Genomic DNA, 21,319 nt, shown 5'->3' with positions numbered 1-21,319 from the left:
CCAGAAGTGAATCCTATTGGGATAACAGGCATATCAGTTCTGTACCCAGTGTATATTTAACTGATAGATACAAAAACGAGCCAGATGTGAATCCTATTGGGGTAACAGGCATATCAGTTCTGTACCCAGTGTATATTTAACTGATAGATATAAACGAGCCAGAAGTGAATCCCTATTGGGGTAACAGGCATATTAGTTTAGGTAGCTGAATTAAAATTATGCTTTATGCCTGATGTGATCCGCATGACCAGGCTGCACGAATGATGGTTTCTAAGCTGTACCTCTCCAAAAACTTACGAAGGACCAACTCAAAAATTGGTCTGATGGCAAGGAAGTTCATCATAAGCCTCACCTGCTTTGTTTGAACTTCTGTACACTAAAACCTAGGTTTCACTTTTGTCCGAATCTCCTTCAGAAGGACCAAATAAGCTCCGATACTGGCAGATATAGAGAGGGCAGGTTCTAGACGAACTTACCTCTGAACTCTTCAGGGTATACTGCGCCAAGACGGAAGAGTAGTAGGCCTTGCTCACTGTATATCGAAGCTAGGTTAGTTTGAACCGTGCTTCTGTATGCAAGTTGGTTGGGTTCCTGTCCTTGTTACAGAGATCAAGCCAATTTGATCACCGATTGGTTTAAGTAGTCAATTTCCCTAAAATCATTAGTAAAACTTATGTTTCTTTGAAAACCCTCAAAATAAGCAAGTAAGTTGTAAAAAATATATTTTACAATCTCCTGAAATCTTCCAATAAATTAGAAAATTTTTCTAAATAATTTATCAAGATTAAATAAATAAATATGAAGTAATTTATAAAAGTTATAAAATAGTAAAGTTTAGATGACAATTGAATAATCACTTTTTTAAATAATAATCTGAAACTATCGAAAGATTTCCAGATTGTACACTCAAAAATATTTATCAAAGTAAACGGTAATAGTAATACAGCAATTGTAATAATCCATTTAAATTAATTTTAATGCTCAATAAACGTTTTCGGGCATAGAAATGACTTTTTATATATTTTTTTGAAATTCTAGTCACTATAAATTAACTACGAATATAACCGCGTTAGGTTACAAAAAAAATCACTTATAAAACTTATGTTAGTGGAAACATCTTACAGACAAAATTGTAAAGAGACAGTACTTAGTTAAATGTAAATTTCTTTAAAACGTTACAATGGGAATGTACTATTCAATTTCTAGGATTCATAGTTTATCAAAAAGAAATAATTTAATTAAATAACAATTTGTAAGTATATTGCATTTGCATAATGCATTAATTTAATAATTAGTAAACATAATGGAACAAAACCTTGTCACGTGAATTGCATATTATCTTTCATTAGGTAACACCACATAGAAAAATTTTTAACACAATCAAATCTTGAAAACCGTTGGACTTGCTTTAGGGAACTAACCACCTTTAGCTAGCAAATTTTAAACCGATACTGCCATTAATACACTACTGCTGAGTATACAGATGAGTTGAGGGGAGGGGAACTGTGTCGTGATTGGATGAAGCCCAACTATTTAAAGACCAATGTAATGAATACGGCGCTGTCAAAGGCTGCCAACATTTTGATAATTTGATACTATCTTCTGTATTAAAGTGATTCTGTTTCTTAACTGTAATAGGATGAACTTTTTCGACGTGGTGTTAACCAAAACCATATGTGATAGTCATGGCGCGATGTAAGCCTTATATTATATACAAGTATATTACTTGTTATTTGTTTATATTTTGTTTTTGACGTTGGAAGGACTGTGAAGGAAACCGGATTTCCTGGACAGTTGCCATCTTTCTGTAATACAAGAAGTCAGTAACACTACGTTTTGAGATACGTAATTTGACCTCTTGCACAGATTGAAAAGTAACCTCAGTGCTGAATTATTGTGACCTGTACTATACATTTGGGTTTAATAGTTGTGATTTTTTTTATATTAAGTGCGTGTTTTTGATATAGTATAAATGGAATTGACAGACATAATTTTTGTTATGATTCCTGATTTATGCGAGTCACAAAGTTTAGAGATGGTTCTTTTTAACTTGGACTGTAGCTAAGTTGCATTAGTTATCTACGCGAGGAATAAATCGAATTTCAGACCTCGAAAAGGAATGTTAATGATATTTGGTATCACTGAACGATGGAAAATGTTCCGGAAAAGTCTATTTCCTTTATATTACATGGAGAAAAATTTCATTTTTGGAGCATATTTGTGTATGTATTAAATTGTACTTGCAACGTAACAATTAAAGTTGTTGAATTATTTTCTTAAAGTGGATTTAATTTAACGATAACATTCCATTGAAAATCGACGACCCTTTATATCGGACATGTATGACACTTTAATGTTTCGACAAAACATTTAAGGACCTACACACGTGCAAAGTTTTTATTCCAACGTTTGCTCTGACACTTGTGTATATCTAACAGGTAAGTCACGTAGCTCCCCCTCCCCCCTTCCGCAACTGTTGTCTATGTGACTTGGAACGACAATTGCGTGGCACCTCTGCTCTAACGGTAAGGTGCTAGCTGAAGCTTGACAGCTCGAGGGCTTAACTGTCGTGTATTATTAAATGCTTTCTAGTCTCACGAAACGTTGCTAAAGTTCTTCCAATCATTCCATTTCTCTATCTCTCAAACTTTCTGTGATGTAGTATTAAACGATAGTAGTTGAAAATTACAAAATATGTAAAACGCGTGTTCTACAACACACAAAACAGGTTAAGTATATAAAAAACTACTTTTATATGTTGGTGAAAAAATCGATAATTAATTATGTAATCTGATATTAGTATTCGAAATAAAGTTATCTATTTTACACAACACATGGTCCAGGAGGAAAAATTAATCTTTATTGCGCCTTTAATGTTATTTGGTTCAGATTTTTATAAGCTAAATTCTCGGCATAGCCATTAAAATCAGTTTTATGCAAACTAAGCAAGAGACAGAGTAGTGTAAAATGAGGTAATTCTTTATATGCGGAATTTCATAATCAATACTTGAGTTCTAAAACATTGCTTTGTGTGCGATGAATAAAAATTCCTAATATTTCTTTTTAATGTATATCCTCATATTTTAATTATATATACTGATAGAGAGTAAAGAATTACAACAACTAATCATTTTAATACTTTTTATTAGAGGTTCCATATTGTTTTCGAATGTTAAATACTTCTTTACATAATTCAAAACAAAGTTATTTGTATATGTACGAGTAATTATTATATTAATAACTAAAAAAGTAACTGAAATTTCCAAAAATAAAATATATTAATAATATAATTACTACTTGGATGTATGAAATAATAGTTAACTAAGTTTTTATGTGAAGTGTCCTATTTATCATCTGTTTTCTGTTATACAACGTGTCGAAATATTTTTAACACAGTTAGCCACAAAAGAACTTAGTTTAACCCCAAATATGCTATTAGATTTAACTAAACAAGAGCACATAAACATTATTAGATATTTTAATTAATAAAAAAAGAATATGAACTGAACAAAGAAGGCTAGATTATCAAAATGCTGGCAGCCCGTGATAAAGAAGCAATACAGCTGCGCCCATTGCACTGGCCTTACAAGTGGATTTGCATTACTACCTTACTCGGTTCTAGTTTAAAGTTTTTGACTGAAAAGTGGATTTGCATTACTACCTTACTCAGTTCTAGTTTAACGTTTTTGACTGAAAAGTGGATTTGCATTACTACCTTACTCAGTTCTAGTTTAACGTTTTTGACTGAAAAATGTTTCCCAAAAACTTTAAAAAGACTAAAGGAATTTTCAAATTAATGAAGAATATTACGCTTGACTTAAAAATAAATGAGCAATTATATTTCAGAATAAGCAAATTTCAGCTTTTAGTATTGAGTAGGTTTTTAAAGTTTTATGGCACTAAAATCATTTATTTTCAATATTTTCACAACAATCACAGATTATTAAATGAAATCATTTTACTGTTAAAAGAAAATAGTAGTTATCTTTTTGACTCAGGTAACAAAAGTTTTATCCAAGGCTAAATCCAAGATTAAATCCTGACATTATGCGCAAATCCTTCTTAATCAATACGGTACCCCACTTACAATCTGAAATTTTCTAATGTTATCAAAACAATTGTTTGGCTCCTAAGGATCAAAAATACATTTTTAATAACTCAATGGATATTTTCGATATTTATAACTCATTCAAGTACTCTACAGACGATTATTTCAAATAAACAATATATAAGTAAATTTTAGAATTCAATGTCAACGTTTTTACTTTAAAAACGTTCCACTTGAGAGAAGAAAGATAAAATTGTATATCCTTCTTATACGATAACGATCGAAATGGATCTTTTCTTCATGGGAACTCACTAAAAATGATGCATCGTCCGAGGATCACATTGCATCAAATCCAGGATCTAAAGAAAAGAATGATTTCACGACTTCAACATTTTTGACGCATGGTCATGTTGATAACTTTTTTAACCAATTATCACGTAGCCCTAAAATTTAATTTAATATATACTTTATTAATGGTCTAAGTATGAAAATAAAACAAAATTAAAGGAGACGGTGCTTCAGAAAATGCGCACATACAAAGAGCCGTTGATAATAGCAGCACAGAAGAAAGCCACTGAGGAAACCTCCTCCGGCAGGCTCTCTAGACTTGAGTGCAATGCTGTTTTAATTTATGCGCCAAGTTCTGCACTTAGACTACTGCGGGCGTTAATATTCAGGACAGAGTGGTCTACAGTTGTTAGCAAACATCTCAGGTTTCACGGCAAACATTTCTTGATGACTTATTTGTCAACACGTTATACACTTAGACTACTGCGGGCGTTAATATTCAGGACAGAGTGGTCTACAGTTGTTAGCAAACATCTCAGGTTTCACGGCAAACATTTCTTGATGACTTATTTGTCAACACGTTATACACTTAGACTACTGCGGGCGTTAATATTCAGGACAGAGTGGTCTACAGTTGTTAGCAAACATCTCAGGTTTCACGGCAAACATTTCTTGATGACTTATTTGTCAACACGTTATACACTTAGACTACTGCGGGCGTTAATATTCAGGGCAGAGTGGTCTACAGTTGTTAGCAAACATCTCAGGTTTCACGGCAAACATTTCTTGATGACTTATTTGTCAACACGTTATACACTTAGACTACTGCGGGCGTTAATATTCAGGGCAGAGTGGTCTACAGTTGTTAGCAAACATCTCAGGTTTCACGGCAAACATTTCTTGATGACTTATTTGTCAACACGTTATACACTTAGACTACTGCGGGCGTTAATATTCAGGGCAGAGTGGTCTACAGTTGTTAGCAAACATCTCAGGTTTCACGGCAAACATTTCTTAATGACTTATTTGTCAACACGTTATATACTTAGACTACTGCGGGCGTTAATATTCAGGACAGAGTGGTCTACAGTTGTTAGCAAACATCTCAGGTTTCACGGCAAACATTTCTTGATGACTTATTTGTCAACACGTTATACACTTAGACTACTGCGGGCGTTAATATTCAGGACAGAGTGGTCTACAGTTGTTAGCAAACATCTCAGGTTTCACGGCAAACATTTCTTGATGACTTATTTGTCAACACGTTATACACTTAGACTACTGCGGGCGTTAATATTCAGGACAGAGTGGTCTACAGTTGTTAGCAAACATCTCAGGTTTCACGGCAAACATTTCTTGATGACTTATTTGTCAACACGTTATACACTTAGACTACTGCGGGCGTTAATATTCAGGACAGAGTGGTCTACAGTTGTTAGCAAACATCTCAGGTTTCACGGCAAACATTTCTTGATGACTTATTTGTCAACACGTTATACACTTAGACTACTGCGGGCGTTAATATTCAGGACAGAGTGGTCTACAGTTGTTAGCAAAACATCTCAGGTTTCACGGCAAACATTTCTTGATGACTTATTTGTCAACACGTTATACACTTAGACTACTGCGGGCGTTAATATTCAGGGCAGAGTGGTCTACAGTTGTTAGCAAACATCTCAGGTTTCACGGCAAACATTTCTTGATGACTTATTTGTCAACACGTTATACACTTAGACTACTGCGGGCGTTAATATTCAGGACAGAGTGGTCTACAGTTGTTAGCAAACATCTCAGGTTTCACGGCAAACATTTCTTGATGACTTATTTGTCAACACGTTATACACTTAGACTACTGCGGGCGTTAATATTCAGGACAGAGTGGTCTACAGTTGTTAGCAAACATCTCAGGTTTCACGGCAAACATTTCTTGATGACTTATTTGTCAACACGTTATACACTTAGAACACTCCACCGCATTATTGGAAGTAAAGTAATATCGCACTACAGTTTTATTTGTTATTATAACGGTTTATTAGGAGTATGATATCAGATAATGTTATTTAATCTCGCACTGAGGCATTGTAATGCATCTGTTACCCCTTTGTTTAAAGTTTGTTATTGAAAATGGATTAACTGAAAGTAAAATACTATTTCAGAAATAATTCATCGTTACAAAAATAAAACACTACCTTACGAAAATTTAAATCTACCTTCCTCCTCAAGTGTCAAAAAGCCTAATATATACTTTTGCAACTAATTGTGAACAAAAAAAACTAAATGTGTGGCTTTAAAATTCAAAAGATTAAAAATAAGCTAAATTCGATACATTGTACGTAAAAGGCTCAAACAGTACCTGATTAGAATACTAATAGCATACTTTCCAGATTGGTGAGAATGAACCCAATCCATGTCACTGTACAGAACCGAGGACACCAAATTAGACGTTTCACATGGACCAGATAAAGTGGAGGACTGGTGAGAATGAACCCAAGCTATGTCATTGTACAGAACCGAGAACATCAAATTAGACGTGTCACATGCACCAGATAAAGTGGAGGACTGGTGAGAATGAACCCAATCTATGTCAATGTACAGAACTGAGAGCACTATAAAACACATTTCACAGGCATCAGAGAAGGTGGAGGTCTGGTGAGAATGAACCCAAGCTATGTCACTGTACAGAACCGAGAGCACAATATAACACATGTCACAGGCATCAGAGAAGGTGGAGGACTGGTGAGAATGAACCCAATCTATGTCACTGTACAGAACCAAGAGCACTATATAACACATGCCACATGCACCAGAGACGGTGGAGGTCTGGTGAGAATGAACCCAAGCTATGTCACTGTACAGAACCGAGAGCACTATATAACACATGTCACATGCACCAGAGAAGGTGGAGGTCTGGTGAGAATGAACCCAATCTATGTCACTGTACAGAACCGAGAGCACAATATAACACATGTCACAGGCACCAGAGAAGGTGGAGGACTGGTGAGAATGAACCCAATCTATGTCACTGTACAGAACCAAGAGCACTATATAACACATGCCACAGGCACCAGAGAAGGTGGAGGTCTGGTGAGAATGAACCCAAGCTATGTCACTGTACAGAACCGAGAGCACTATATAACACATCACAGGCACCAGAGAAGGTGGAGGACTGGTGAGAATGAACCCAATCTATGTCACTGTACAGAACCAAGAGCACTATATAACACATGTCACAGGCACCAGAGAAGGTGGAGGACTGGTGAGAATGAACACTGGTGAGAATGAACCCAATCTATGTCACTGTACAGAACCAAGAGCACTATATAACACATGCCACAGGCACCAGAGACGGTGGAGGTCTGGTGAGAATGAACCCAAGCTATGTCACTGTACAGAACCAAGAGCACAATATAACACATTGTCACAGGCACCAGAGACGGTGGAGGTCTGGTGAGAATGAACCCAAGCTATGTCACTGTACAGAACCGAGAGCACTATATAACACTTGTCACAGGCACCAGAGACGGTGGAGGACTGGTGAGAATGAACCCAAGCTATGTCACTGTACAGAACCGAGAGCACAATATAACACATGTCACAGGCACCAGAGAAGGTGGAAGACTTTTGACTCCTGGGGAGTTGGACAATTTTCAATCTTTGATTAACTATCTATTACTGTAATCAAGTTTTAAACAAATCGTTTAAATACATTGACTTGTATTGTACCCTTAAAAGGAATAATTTGTATAAATTACTGGTTGATATTAATCTGCCTATTTGCCAAAGTCACATGACTATTACCGAGAATTTGAATAGAATTACAAGTTGAAAACAGTCTTGGTATGCAACGTTTGTAAAATCACTGTCTGAACACAAAGTAGATACAAGAATTTGTGTCGTATACAAGTATATAATTAGGATCCATGTAATACTTACGGAGTGATAAGTTTAAGGACGTATTTTCGTGACAAACTATAACCAATTTAAAAATTTGTGTTGTGATATTTGATATATGAAGAAGAGTACAGAATTCAGCCCACGAAATTCAGAACTTTTTATTGTTTTAACTATGTGTACCATAGAAACGTGTTACATAAACCCATTGTTACAGTATCACTTAGCCGTAGCAAATGTATATAATCTTGTTGCTCTTCACATGATAAATTGGGAACTTTTAACAAATTTTAAATTATTTAGCAAACTCTTTTTTTCTAATTAAATTATGTATAGCTAAACAAGTACGTATTATCAAAACAAAATAGCAAACAGATTATGACACGATACATTATTACATTATAAAGCTCAATTTAGTTAAATGAAAAATTGCACGCAGTTCAATGACTATATAGAATTCTCTCGTTCACAAGTAAGCTATATTTCAGAGCTGTAAATGAATGAATGTAATCAACGAGACGCTTCCATCCGAACTGTTGCGTCAAAGTGATGATTGATGGCTGCAGTAATGAGGGAGGAGTTCAATTGTGGGGCATCCGAGTCGCAACAGGGTGTGCTGAACACTACAGACGCTGAATACTCACTGCTCACTGCTGACGATTGTCTGGGCAGAGTCAGCAGGGACACTATGATCAGCAACCATAGTCAATCGGCTGCTGTTTTGTGCTCTTCAATGAGGGAGTCTCATAGATACCGAAAAGAACGGAAAACAAAACATGAATTGGAAATTTTAGAAGGTGAACTAATGAGAGTCTGTAAACCTTTGTTTTTCATATGGGAAAGGCCTCGAATGTTTGTCGAATGATTTATAATGTGATTTTACCAGAATTTACTAGAAACCAGAAGAATAATAGACAGAGATAGAACTAGGAGGGATGAAGAGAGAGAGAGTGAGAGAGGGGGAGGAGAGAGAGCGTGAGAGAGAGGGAGAAAAGGAGAGATGGAGGGAAAAAGAGAAAAATAGAGATGGAAAGGGAGGGAGGAGGAGGGGGAGGGAGTGGAAGGAGGGGGAGGGGTGGAAGGAAAGGGGGAGATACAGAGTTTTGTTAATACAAAAAAGGGGGAGAGAAGTACATGAAGTCAAATTAAATCTTGTAAATGCAGTGTACATTTATGAACTTGCGCATTAACACCTCGTACAGAAGTCTAAAAGCTATATCGAGACTATATAAAGGTGAATGATTTATTTAATGTTATTCCTATGTGTCTCAGATTATTTCAAGAACATAATTTTCTAAAAAACCTATAACGTTTTTTAGCAAATTAGCAGTTTGTCTAAGTTACTTTTAAATTTCAAAACATATTTACCTTTTTAAATTTGTATAAAAGAGGCGCGTCTTCTTTTTTAATATTAATTTTTATACAGTGTATTGTATTTTCATACACTTTAACAGTTGTAAAACAATCAAATATGGTGCAATTAATAAATTAAACTTTTTCAAATTTTAAACGTTATAGTAAATAATACAGTTGAAATTATACTCTGCAAACATTTTACAGGAAATGCCTCCTCTGGAAGGTACGGCGTCCAATGTCAGTTCACGACAATTTTGTTATATTGTTCCCTGTATCAGCTCAGCGTCACGCAGGAGCTTTCGACCTCAAACTCGATTTTCTCAATAAAGTTTCATAGTGCAAAACATTCATTTTACAGTTTTTAGCAAGTTATAAATTGAAAAAGTTAAAAATTAGATGTTACAATTTTAAGTAATATTTTTCTTAATCGAAGTAAAAAGTAGCAACCAACCCTTAAAGCCTCACATAAAGGGTTTGTGAAAGATGTCAGAATTCAAATATGCAGATACGAATATTTTGGTAATACTTCTTTGATTAGTTTAGCCGCTGTGTTGCATCGATTTTATACTTGATTTAATTTTGGTTTGAACCTTGGTAGCTCCAAGATTAAAACATTTCTCCTAGGAAGAAAATCTACCTTATTTGATTAAGAGAATACCCTTCCGGAGGGTTTATCTGAACTCAGAAACAGATTGTAAAGTAAAGCGCTTGATGAAACACAAACATTGATGTAACTAAATTGAAATATAATTGGTGGTAAAAAATGGCAGCTATGCCATTCCGTAAGCTTTTCTTTGCGTTTACTCAATTTTTAAGTTCAACGATCTCCTCATCAGTTATTCTAAATTATAACAAATATTAGTTACTAACATTTTATGAGAATATCGTTTAGCTAGAAGGCAAACCATTAATTTAATATAGTATTAATTGAGAATCTATCGTTTGAGGGTATTATAATAAAGGGAAATGGCTTTATAGTCATTAATTCGCCTCTAATAAATCAAAGTTTCATCTAACTTTTTATCATTTATTAACATATTATCGCATACAAGGGTGCTAATAATGTAACAAGTGTTTACACAATGGAGGCGCTTGAGAAATCGTGATCATAAGTATTATTTTAAAAGCTGTTTCAATTCTTTTGAGTAAAAATCTGGATTTCTAGAAAATTATTCAGTCTTACCTCACTCACAGGTACTTAGTTGTATGCATTCCTGATTGGAGGTGGGTACTTGCAACACGATGGTGATTAATAGAAGTACACAACTTGCAATACTTTCTTAAGTACCCTTGAAATCCCTAGTACAAGTGTGCATCTGCACGTTGAATGCTCTTGACACCCTTATTGGAGATTCTCTACTTCCGGACTTAATGCAGCAAGATGAGTTCAAGGTTGCTAGGTCGTTAGTTTACATTTCCCAATAGCCTATAGTACCTACACGTTATATACCTTATACAGCTATCTAATCTTTGGTTGTGTTTACCACTAATGGCTAATGATTAATGATCGGAGGATTTGTTACGTACATTTTGCTGCTATCAAAATCCGTTATATACCAGCAAACTTTTGGACTATGCTTATGTAATCCTAAACACTAGCTCTCCCACGCATTTGTGATTAATTCTCTATCATTTATTCTCTGAAATAATAGGCATTATCTCGAAGATTTTTACGTTCTCCGCCATTAGCACGGAGCAACACCGAAGATGCTCCCTCAATCCGAATTAAATGTTCGAAGACATTAGTGTCTAACCGCTATTGTAAAACTGCAAATAATTTATAACATTGTTTATACAATCACAAAGAGTGTTTCTTTGGTTTTCAATACTATTTCTGTAGTTTTAGATCTGACAATAACACCTCTAGCCTTCGTTGCAGTTCAGCGACGAACGAAAAACATGCCTCGAAATAGTGTCTATTATATTACAAGATACAATTCTGATCAGAAATTTTGGCAATTCTAAGCAATATATGGGTCAACCTCGATTTTTCTCATATTATATAATGTTCCAATAGTCAATTGTTGGTTTTTGGTTGGTTTTACTTTGCTTTCCGGCATGTAATTATGTGTTTAAAATTGTTTTACATACATTACCTACATTATATTGTAATATGTAATAACAATTTATCAGTAATTTTTTTATAAAAAAAGGATCACGCACGATGCCTGCCCGCTGCTTGCTCTTTTAGAAAAAAAATTAACTCGAGTAGTTCCAAATTTGAAGCCCAGATCACGTCAGTGCCCCTGATCACTAATAGGTAATTCTAAGCAATATATGACCGTCTGGCGGTTGCCTGCTCCCTATAACTGCTTTCCGGCAAGAAATTCTAGTCATTTCCTTTTCTAATTGACTATTGGAACATTATATTGTAATATGAGAAAAATCGAGGTTGACCCATATATTGCTTAGAATTACCGACATTTTTAAGAAAGCATTAAATTGTTAAAATTTCATTTGCAAAGATTTATTCTACAGAAAAGCTGGATTTCGAAAGCCGTCTGACCAGTTATAGGTTCGTTATCTTTATAGCGATAAGACATTAATTGATAGCTTCACTGATAACGGATTCTCAGTAGTCACAAGTTAGAGGTACGCCACAAAATGTGTCGTAACAGAGTTCGCTGATGTTATATGCCAAATTTTAAATCTACAGGTCACTTCATTCTCGAAATATCTTGCGGACAAGTAGACGGACAGGAAATCATACAAAAACGTTAACCCAAAAATAACGCACCATAGAACTCATTCTTGTAGAAATAAAGTTTCATGCAAAATTTAGCCCACTTACAAAATCTCTTTCTAGACGTATTTTTACTCATATAACATTCACATTTTTGTTTTGTGACCCGTATATCATATAAGCGTTTAAAATAATAAAATTCTAAACAATAAGTCACTATAAAGTGCTGTTTTATGAGTTGGGGTTAGGCTACACGTATCAACATGTAACGTTCAAATCTCTTGTGGGGGCATTTGAGTTTGTTTACAAATTTTTTTTTTTCTGGTATTTTGTTGTTGCCGTCATGTTTAATCATAGTACTAATATGCTTTCATTTGGTATTCGCTAACGCTCAGCCAAACTTCATGGAGTGACATGTACCATCATCAAATTCAGAGTTCATCGTGTATAAATGAAGCTTCACTTGCTATTACAAGTATATATAGGTCCGTTCGTTTTCGAGATACCTTGTGATATGACATACAGACAGAAATACAGCCAACCCCACTTCGCTAAAGTTCAGTCAATAATGTATGAAGTTGTTTTAGCGCTAACAAATAGCTGTGCTGTAAAAAGGGTAAAAGATACGGGGATATATAACAGTTTGACCGCATTTTGCTATAAAACTATAGTTTTCAAAGATATCCATGTTGATACTCTCCGACGATAGGAGTTGCATATGTTGAATTTTTTCAATGTCCACAACTGATCTAAAGAGTGGTACGTATGCCTCATAGTGAACCGCAAACACAAAAACTACCACTTGTGCTTTTCCGGGAAGAATGAGCTCTACATAAATTAAGGTTGCCGGAAACAAGAATAATTATCGAAACAAACATCAACTATAATACAGGAGATTTATTAGGAGCCTTCGAGAATTGAGAGAGCTTTAAGAGTGCTGATTCCCAGCGCTCTAAGATGTTGGACTTTAAATCTGTGTCTAGTTATAGCGCAGGTTCAAATCCTGTCTGTGATCTTAACACTTTTTATCAGTACCATCGACCTTGTACTGTATCAACACTTTTCCCTTGTTCCACATAAGATCCTCGCACAGACCAGGGGTCCATGAGGACGGGCAGAATAAGGCTTAGAAGGGAAACGGCCTCTTCCTCTTTTTCTTTTGAAAAAGAGACTCTATGTTCATTAGTTTACAGAACACAACTTATGGTATTATTTATTCCATACTTTTCTACAATATATGATAGAGGAAATGGTTATTAATTTGATGTTTGTTATTTTTTAGGTAAGTGGGTCCAAAAACAACCAAATCGAATCAACCGAGGTTCTGTAAGTCAATTACACCAATTTCATGTTTATATTAGAGACTTCCTTATTATTATATTTAGTCATTTAATGTATGAATAAAAGTAAGCTAAGTTAGTTTGTTAGTTAACAGAAAGTTAATGTTGTTTATTACTCACTCTTATTTTAGTTTCATATTATTCAATGATGGTTATGTTGCTTAACGTAAAGCATTAAACCTCTTCATGTGGTTAACCACAGAGGTTTATGAATTAGACATAACAGATTTTTGTTATAAATGATGATTTTAACGCCACATCAAATGTAATAAACCATGTAAATACGCTCTACCAACTTGAAGAGGACTTTGGCAGTAAAAATTATTAAATGCTACTAAACATCAAAGTAAAATTTCGGTTGGTAACATTTTTACGCATAATGATTTTATTCCATTAAGCAATTGTTTCGCTATACAATACTGAGCGAACAAAACCAGGAAGGTAGTCAAAAAGGAGTAATATAAATACAGCGATAGGACGGAAACTGGATGTAATGGTTTCCAAATCACTGGTTCAAACAAACAAACACAACAGACACTGGAATCAAGTACTGCAGACAAGAGGATATTAACTCATTGCACGTGTTCTGTTCACTAAATCCCGTTTGTTGGTTCGGCAAGTATTTCGTCTAGATTATTTCCTCCGATTACGTCTATTCAGATTTATATCTCATTGATTTATATATCTATAATTTTAATATAACATTTTAACTGTAGTAGGTCCAAAAAATTAAATTTCGTAAAACACTTTTTGCAGGAAATTTATTTCTAGTAACAGTTGTAAGAATATGACAAATAAGAATGCTGAATTCCAAACCTAATTTAGAAAATTACTTTAATAAAATTATTATAAGTTTATTAAAACATATTTTTTGCAAACCACTAATATGTGCTAATTATGTACAGTTTTAAAGCGACACAAACACTTTCTATGTTAACAACTTATCCTGAACAAACCTTTCTCATATTTGTTCACCTTTAAATAAGGATATGTATTTTTAAGTGACTAGTTCTTTTGGCGGGCTATGGATGTATGTTTTGCACAGAATAAAAACTTTCGTTTCGCGTCACGGTATGTCACGTTAGGCTTGTGCGTTCTGTAGCCGCTAGGGGCGGCACTATAGCAGCCATTTTGATGTCAGACCGGGCGTTTTCTTCTTCTCCGTTCAGTGGCTATCAAGGCGTTCTATTGAGAGGTTACTGTCACTCCTTGTTGATATGACTACTTCCTTTGGAGGGTTACGGATGTATGGTTGAACGGAGAAAATACTTTCGTTTCACTTCACGCACGTTTATGTTTTCCACATGATTTCAAAGTAGAAGGATGATTTACTTAGTAAATTGTTAACTAAACGTAAACAAACTACTATATAAACTAACTAGATCAGAACTAACAAAAGTTAACGTTGATAAAAAATCTGTTAGGAGAAATTCAAAGGGAAATATAAACCACAATAACTTACATTATACATAATAAAGAAAACAACGGAACAGTTCTCTAATCTAGTAGTGTTTTACAATGATTTGTTTTCTTGTTCGATCAGTTTACTCCTATTATTATTGGTGTAAATGTTGTCTGAATTATTGAATTGTCTAGGTCTATCCATGCTTCTGCAGACTTTCCTTCGTGATGGAATTTTTCAGGTCAGGTTAGCTTCAATTTAAAAGCTGTGAAAATGTATAAAATCAATTCATACTCTGCTATTAGTAGCTATTTTGATTTGCAACACACTATTGCAAAAGAACTAAAATATTCGGTAAAATACTGGTTTGAATAAATCTACGAACTACTAATATATTTATTGATAAATCCAACGTAAAATTGATTAACTTGCATAGTTTAATATCAGTATTTAAAGCTTATCGGATTCTGAATTAAACTTTATCACGGTTAATATTAATTTATTCCTATTTCAGTTCACTACTAGTTTCGTCCTGATGGGATTTAAAAAAGGTGTCTTAGTTTTTAATTTTTGTTCTCAATATCGGTAATGTTAAAATATTGTAAACTAACCTTTTAGAGAATTACACACGTTAACATAATCGTTTTAAAAAACATATACAATGCTATTCTTTGTGCTTCTATGACACAACCATTCCTACCACAGGTTGTGCTAAAGTTGGTAATCATGATATTTGTTCTTACCAATTAAATGCTATAGTCGCTGCACACCTAAATGCTATGAAGGAAGCAAAGTTAGGTATTTGTGTAAAAGACCTTACCATTGTTTGTTGTCGTTGCTATGATTTTCGTTTTATACGAATTTCTATTTAAAATGTAAGAGTGTTTTGAACCTACTACAATATAATTTATCAAAATAGTTAGTTTTAAAATACACCATAATTCGATGTGACGGTTGGATGTATTTGTGTTGTCATGTTAGAATGTTTGAAATATTATCGTATACAATTTTAATTCAACAAATTAAATGAAATAAAATAAATAATAATACAGCCGTGCATTTGATATGCTCTCCACCGGTGCCTGAAGTGTGTACGGAACTTATACGCGTGTTCCGCAGCATTTCTCCATTTCTCGTTCTTGTTTTCTAGTTATACTCATTTTGTTTCTGGTTGTATTTATCTTGTTGCATTTATTGAACTTAAATGAAGTAATAGTTTATTTTCCCCCTCATTGTATTTGTTGTTATTGTTGTAGTCACTGAATCACTTGTTATGACTTTCAAATCTGAATCTGTTATTTATTGTATAGTCTATTAATCTAAGCATTTATCCTTACAGTAGTTATTTCTTGTGATTGTGTTACTATGAATATTGTTATATTTCTGTTATTTATACATTATCTAATGGGTTATCAAGTACCAATAACGTTAAACGTCCATCTTGTTATTATTTGTATATAACTGGCTGTTTGCCGTTGACTAAATAAATAAATAACAATTGCCACTGCTTAATATGATGCTTAAAATTATGAAACATTTACCTAGGTTATTTGAGAACTCTACATTCATTCATGTTTTTATCTCTTCGTAATAAGCAACGACTAACCGTACGAAATAGTCACTGTTAACATCTAAAGGAGATCAATAATATTGAGCAAATTGTGTATTAATATGCTTTACACCCCTAAATCCATATTGATAAATCAATTTTAACTTGAGAAAACAAGTTTTAGAGTTTTCAAAGACCTGTAGAGATTGTAAAAAATTAACCTCATTATGTCACAAATTCGTCCGTGTACAGGATTGAAAGTGTCGGCTCTTTGAAGTGGCGGCTCTCTCACTTAACCACACATCAACCGAGATTTGTCCATTCAGACCCGAGTAAAATGTCGGTAATGTGGACCCGGTTGGTTTTATGTGATGAGGTTGTTTTATGTAATTGAGACAGTCTCCCGCCCCCCCCCCCCTCATCACGCTACCGCTGCTGTGCAAATATGGGCGAATCGTCACCATCGAGATCTCGTGTGTAGTACGAGTAGATATTACATAAAGCCGTTATCAGCCCTGGATTATTGGTTCTTTTCCTATTTAAGTCAAATAGTAAATGTTTGTTTTTTTTTCTTTTAAGGGGAAGCCGATCCCCTTTCAAGCCTATTCTGCCCGTCCTCATGGGCCACTGGCCTGTACGAGGTTCTTATCAAACAGATTAAGGGGGAGAGTCGATACAGTAACAAGTATCGATAAGTATGATGGTACTGATAAAAAGTGCATCGGTCTTTGAACCTGCCCTATCTCTCGACTCAAAGTCTAACGTCTTAGAAGGCAGTTACGGAAAAATAATGAGTTTGGTGGTTTTTTACAGTACTGTTATGGTTGGGATGTTTCCTCAAAAACCAACCCTTGTAATTGAGAGACAATTGATTATGTTTAAATAATGGTCTGAATAGCTTTTACAACATCAGAGTAGTGCAACTCTTGTTAACACGAGACAATACCCAGTTTTACCATAATAGGTACGTATATGTCACTGGAGCAGTGTAGCGGGTACAACGGTTATCGCAAGATAACCGGATCAAACAACGTCGAACGTGGCTGCTGCTTGGATGGTTGACCGCTGAGCGATCCTGTCCTTGCAAGCAGCCCGCCTGCCCGGCCGTTGGTGGTGGTTCGGAAGTCACCTTTAAGCCGTTGGTCCAGGTTAAGTGTTAGAGAGGGCCTCTTAGCCCTAACTTAAAAATAAGAAATCTTTACTTTATTTTTACCATTTTTACTTTTCATATTTTACAACTAAACAGTACTTGCCCCTATTTCTGTAAGGGAAGTTATTATTAACAAAGGTATAAATACGCTATATTACTTGTTGAGCAACTGGATTCGCGGATGTTGCATGGAAAATATTCAATCTATAGTTCATTTCATACTAGAGATTTCCTGCCAATAGACAGACAAAAATACAAGTACAGAAAAGAAAGTGTTTACACTTCCAGAGAAAATTTATCAGCCTACTGTGTCATAACTTCAGTAGCGCTTAGCCAAATTCCTTGGTTGGACATGCACTTTCATAGAACTCATTTTTGGAAGGCCATCTTGTTTTTATTAAATAGACCTCCCTTCACAAATATTATTAAAATACCCATATAGTTATACAGGGTGTCCTGTAACTCGCTGGACAAAGGTATACCAAGTTATTGCTCAGTTCGACAAACATATTTCACCATATCAACATGGGTCTCCGATGCTTAGTTTTTCATCCGTCTGTCTCTATGTGTTAAAAGAATTAATACCTTAAAAAGTAATAAATTGAATTATACCGAATTTGGCTGAAATGTTTATGATAACAAGGTCAGTTACTGAAAAGAATATAATTAAATTATCTTTATGATTTTCAAATTGGCATCCATTAAAATTTTAAAACTTTGAATGTCTTAAAAACTAGCATTTTTACTCAAGAATGGCAAGAATAGTAGGTTTTAGAGGGGTTGTTCGCAAATATAATTACACTTAAATAATTTTAATCGAATAATAAATAACTGATTTAGAGCAGATTTACTGTGACAAGACATAGCCCACATTGAGAGCTGCCGTTTATTGTTTTTGTTTTGTTGGCTATTCGCTAAGACCCTCAATGTTGGCCATGTCTTTTCACAGTAAATTTGCTCTAAATCAGTTATTTATTATTCGATTTAAATGATTTTAGTGTCGTTATATTTGCTTTTTTGCGTTATATAAGTTTTAATGCCCGCATTTTCAAAAATACTAAAGATACTTTCATTATATTTTTTCAGTGACTGGCCTTTTTATCATAAAAATTTGAACCAAATTTTTACAATTAAATGTATTAGTTTTATAAGATATTAATATTTTTATAAAAAACACATACAGAAAGACAGATTGGAAACTAAGCATGGAAGACCCATGTTGATATGGTGAAATAAGTTTATCTTGACCTGAGCAATATCATGGTATACCTTTGTCCAGAGAGTTACGGGACACCCTGTATATATTAAAATAGAACACGAGAAAGTTCTTGTATGATAAACAAATCTATTATGAGTTCTTAGAAATGTTACTAAACGCAGTAACAAGTTAAATCGAAGTCACATGACAATTACTTACAGAGTTCTGAGTAAAGTGCGTGGACTGTCGAGAAGCTATACGGATCCAAATCCAATTTCTAAAGCTTAATCCAATCAAGCATCCTTCGAACTATAGCCTAAGCCGTGTTGACGTGGCAGAGCAATCCCTAGTTAGCTAGAGACCCATCGCAGAGAGTCTCTTTGTTTGACAGAGTTCATTTGTTATTCAAGGTTTCTCCACTCTGTTCCAAGCGTCATAGTTTTTAGAGACATTATTAACTGTACCGTAAGAAATGATTCCATTTACCTCTAGTAAAAAAAACCAATCCAACTTAAATAATCAACAAATAAACTGATATTTAGTCGTAATATTGAAGATATATTGGTTTTTGTTATTTTGACCACTGTATTGAAAAATCACAACCAATATTGTAACGTTTTATTTTGTTAGGACTTGATTTGATGCGATGTGTCTGAAGAAGATAGCCATGCTATTGAAAGGACTTACACAATAAAACGTAATACAATCTTCGTTGTTGTGATTTCATATTACAGTGATTAAAATTATATTAAGTTCTTTGGCTAATGTTAAGTTGATTAGGCAACTAAGAATAACTACCGGAGAAAAATGCGGGCTCTAAATAATCAGCAGTTTTAAACTAAACAACATTGACATAGTTGTTATTTGTATGAGTATTTTGTATTATATTTAATGCTCCAAATTGCTCAATAAAATTGAGTTTGACTTGTTTTTATTTCTGTTAAGAATATTAGGGACATTATAATTTAAATACGAATAGCTGTGCAATTCTTAATTTGTATCTAAATTTTCTCATCATTTTAAAATTTCTCTTTCTGCGCCAAAATTGCATCTTTCACTTGACGAGGAAATTTTGACCACTATCGCACAGCGCCCTTACTTTGTAGTCTACAATTGTTTTGTATTCGATTCTATTCCGTCACACATTACTTACATAAACAATCACCCTGCATAAGCACATATGTAATCACAAGGCCAAATATCTGCCAAACGACTTTTTAATATTCACAAAATGTTTATAAACATCAACAGCATAATTTAGTTTCTATAAAGATTGATTCGCAAAAAGTAGAATACCTGCATCGCTGGCACTCAAACCCTGATTTCTAGATTAACGGCAAATATACTGAGTATATTTCAGGATTAGTTCAAGAATTGTTTATCATAAATTCATGTTAATGTTTTTTTTTTTTTTTTAAGTGTAAAAGTTCGGAAACCAACTTTGGCCTACGTATTACACCATTCAATGTAAATATCTGATTTACGGAACACGTGTATGTAAATGCGGTTTAAATACTACTCAACATATGATCCACATATTGGTTTTAATAGGAACGTATCCCTTAAACTTCCTTAAACTTTGAAGGTTAAAGGGTTAACGAATGCACTAAAGAATCTGAAATAGCATTAAGGATAGTTTAGATTATTTATATCGATGCACACATTCCGTTAGGAAATATCCACAGGGACTTTCGTTTCAACAAACTTATATTTAAGTATATTTCTGCACTAAGTTCCAGTTTAGGAAATGAGATAGTTATCTGATTTAGTTGATCAAAACCTTGTCCAAAACTAGCTAGTGGTTTATCCTCAATCATATCTTTAGAAACTACATATTCATGCCCATTATAAATAGTCTTAGCTTGTAATATAGAGATTTGGGAACTATAATCATTATAAGTCAATCTATATTGATAGAATTCACTACGTCCTGATTCTTTTAGTATTTTTGCTTGCATTTCCGTTATTTCTTCAGAAGTGCCATCTTGATTAATACTAATATCGTTGTTATAAAATTTAATTTCAACAGGAGCATCTTGGGAAATTCCGTTGAGAAATTAAAACGATAAAATTTTATTTTCCCACACACTATTCCTTATCACTACTTCATTTATTCTTCATTTGTATGAATTCAAAGTAGGTCACTTTATTCGAGGTACATTACTATTACACAACTTTCATAATGGTACGTTGGTTCTAACTAACTTTCATCATTAACGATTTGATAAGCCTTAGTACAGCTAGGTATAAGGTATACAGTCTAAAGTCGATACATTAAATGGGGCTCACAAGCTTCATTATAAAGTTACTTTGGATTGAGGTTGAACTAATAAAATGAAGCTCTTCAACGCGATATTAAGCTCCGCAATGCAACATTCAGTTTTATCTCCTAATTGTTCCCACTTACTTAACGT

This window comes from Homalodisca vitripennis, chromosome 2 (assembly GCF_021130785.1).
Source record: "Homalodisca vitripennis isolate AUS2020 chromosome 2, UT_GWSS_2.1, whole genome shotgun sequence".
Lineage (NCBI taxonomy): Eukaryota > Metazoa > Arthropoda > Insecta > Hemiptera > Cicadellidae > Homalodisca > Homalodisca vitripennis.
The sequence above is the reverse complement of the archived record's forward strand: the minus strand, read 5'-3'. Positions refer to the sequence as shown.